The sequence below is a fragment of the Silene latifolia genome, chromosome 9, assembly GCF_048544455.1.
Source record: "Silene latifolia isolate original U9 population chromosome 9, ASM4854445v1, whole genome shotgun sequence".
Lineage (NCBI taxonomy): Eukaryota > Viridiplantae > Streptophyta > Magnoliopsida > Caryophyllales > Caryophyllaceae > Silene > Silene latifolia.
Genome location: NC_133534.1, coordinates 110,818,521 through 110,821,703, shown reverse-complemented (window position 1 = coordinate 110,821,703; position 3,183 = coordinate 110,818,521). Strand labels below are relative to the sequence as shown.

Sequence of the window (3,183 nt, the reverse complement as noted above, 5' to 3'; positions counted from 1 at the left end):
GTGTTTAATTGATTTAAGATTTCTTTTTATTGCTATTAGTTGTGTCTTTTTCACCTTGGGAAGTAAAACTCCTCAAGGTTTGTTCTAATTGTTTTTGAGTTGTTTGATATTTTGCATGTCTAGAAGGTTACAAGGTGATTTGTTACCTTTTGACCGTGAAATCGAAAGAACCTTGACGAATAATAGGAGACTTGTTAGGAGGAATTTGAGAGGTGTTGGTGAAGTTGTTCAACCCACTAGTGAGTTTGTCAATCCTTTCGCAATAGAAGGAGAAGAGAACCCATTAAACAATACCACACAAAATCCACCTACAATGCCTAAATTCTCGTCACACTCTATACCCACCGAGAAGAATCTACCAAATGGTACTCCTACACCACAACATCTAACCGAAAATTTTATTGCCAAGTCCGCCTTCATCCAATTAGTTGAGAGGAGCCAATTTGGGGGGATGCCAAGTGAAGACCCTCATTCTCATATGGAAACCTTTTGCGACTATTGTGATGCTATCTCTCAAACGGGCGTGACTCAAGACCAAATTAGATGGGTCTTATTTCCTTTTTCCTTAATCGGCACCGCAAAGCAATGGTTGAAGGGCCTTGATAAGGCCACCCTTGGAATAGATTCTTGGAAGAAGTTAGCTCTAGCTTTCTACAAAAAATTCTACCCACCGGAAAAGACTAACATGCTAAGAGCTCAAATTACGGGTTTTAAGCAAAGGGATGAAGAATATTTGTATGAAGCTTGGGAGCGGTTCAAAGGTATTTGTCGCTCATGTCCTCACCATGGACTTAGCGAATGGTTTTTGATACAACAATTTTGGAATGGTTTATATGAAGATTCTAGGAACATTCTCAATATGGGATCAAATGGAATGTTCACCGAAGTTGATGACAATCAAACATGGAACAAGATTGAGGAAATGGCGGTCCATAATTCACAATATAGTAGACCTCGCAAGGCTACTAGAGGAGGAAAGCATGAAGTGGACTCCGTTACTCAATTGGGTGCTCAACTTAGTGCTCACATTGACACAATCAACTTGAAGTTTGAACAAGCTATGGCTAGACTTGAGGAAAACTCAAAATCATCAAAGCATCATGTCAATGCCATGACGGCATCCTCATCAATCCCAAGTGGGATATGTGAGAATTGTGGAACTTTGGGTCATGACCCAAGTGAGTGTAGGGGAACAACCGAACAAGTTAATGCTTTCCAAGCTTACAAAAGTGGTACCCCTTATTCAAATTTTTACAATGAAAACACCAAGTTCCATCCAAATCTCTCATACAAAAGCCAAAATGTTCAAAACCCTCAAACAACATACACTCCACCACCCATGAGAAACCAAAATCAAAGACCCTTTTACAATCAAAACCAAGGCTACCAAAATCAAAATCCATACAATCACCAAAATGACCAAGGTTTTGATGTCCAAAAAGCGGTCCTCCAAATGCAAAAGAATCAACAAGAATTTTTCACTCAAATGCAAAAAGATAGCCAAGCAAAAGACACCACCATCAACAACATTCTAGCTCACACCAAGATGTTGGAAACACAATTGACTCAACTAGCATCTTCAAGCTCACAAAGACAAAAGGGGCAATTACCACCTCAAAGTAATCCCCCTAGACATGAAACGGTTAGTGCCATTCACTTGAGAAGTGGTACAAGGTATGAGGCACCGAAGAAGCAAGTTGTGGATGAAGTTGTGGAAGCTAGTGAAAAGGAAGAAATTGTGCAAAACTCCAAAGAAGGGGAATCATCAAAAGAAGAAAGTTCAAAGAAAAATGAAGACAAGGCCAAAGAGAAGGAGCCCATTGTGATTAGACTTCCTTTTCCAAGTCGTCAAGCCAAGCCCAAATTTGATGATCAACTTGGAAAGTTCATGGAGATTGTGAAGAACTTAGAAGTCTCAATTCCTTTCACGGAATTAATCAATCACGTTCCGGCCTATGCAAAGTACATGAAAGATATCCTCACAAAGAAGAAGTCGATCCGGAAACTTGAGACTATCGCCTTCACTAAGGTGAGTAGTGCAATACTTCAAGGGAGTTCACCTCCAAAGTTAAAGAATCCGGGAAGCTTCTAAATACCGTGTACCATTGGCGACACGACGATCAACAAAGCCTTATGTGATCTAGGGGCTAGTGTGAGTGTCATGCCGTACTCGGTGAGTAAAAGGTTGGGGATGGGAGAGCTTAAATGCACCAATATCACACTCCAAATGGCCGATAGATCGACGAAGACACCATTAGGGATATGGGAAGATGTCCCCGTGCGAATTGGGAAGTTTTTCATCCCGGTAGACTTTGTCATTGTTGATATGGAGGAAGATTCCAACATTCCAATCATCTTAGGAAGACCTTTCCTACACATCGCGGGTGCGGTGATTGATGTGAAACATGGAGAGCTCACTCTAGAAGTGGGAGATGAAAGCATAACTTTTAATCTTGACAAAACCATGAGAGCTCCTCGTTTGCATGAGCCATGTTTCATGATTGATCATTATAGCCGGAAGGATGAAAGGAAGAGATCGGAACTCCAATGGAAGAAGAAAGATGAAGATGCTCCATTCAAAGAGCAAGTGAATTGTGACAAGGAGAGCTTGCAAGGCTCATCAAAATCAACCAAGGAAGAAGAGGATGGCCTCATTGGCCAAGAGAAGAAATTGGGAGAGTTGTCTCCATCTAAGCAAGAGATTTTCAATGATCAACTCAATGAAGTTTGTGGTCTTTGGGACGACGAGTTTGAAGGGATTTTTAATCCCTACATTGGGCATGCCATCGATCATGATCAACAACAAGGGGCACGGTCTATTGAGGACCTCTACCATAATAATGAACAAGCTTTTGATTACTTTTTCAAGGTGTTGAGCAACATCAACAACACCTTGAACATGCCCCCTTGACATCTCATCAAGAATGAGAGTTTGGTGGAGTCCTCCCTAAACCACCACTTGTAAATATTTCTAACTCCCTAACTTACATTTCAATTCTTGTATTGCATTTTTGTCATTTTTGGATTTTTATTTACTTCGATCAAAATAATTGTCATGTAAGAGAGAAGTGAGGGAGGGACTAACGACTTCAATTGATGTGTAGTGCTTTACCTTAGTGTGGGGATGGCAATTGCCTAGGCTATTCATGCCTTAGTAGTGCCCCCACAATGAAGAACACAAGA

General features: G+C 40.8%; 1 non-coding gene across 1 annotated transcript; it reads right to left on the bottom strand.

The window, feature by feature from the left end:
* Positions 1–685: 685 nt before the first annotated feature.
* Positions 686–792, bottom strand: LOC141602758 (small nucleolar RNA R71). The gene has a single exon (XR_012524669.1). It is a non-coding gene; the product is annotated as a small nucleolar RNA R71 (small nucleolar RNA).
* Positions 793–3,183: the final 2,391 nt, after the last annotated feature.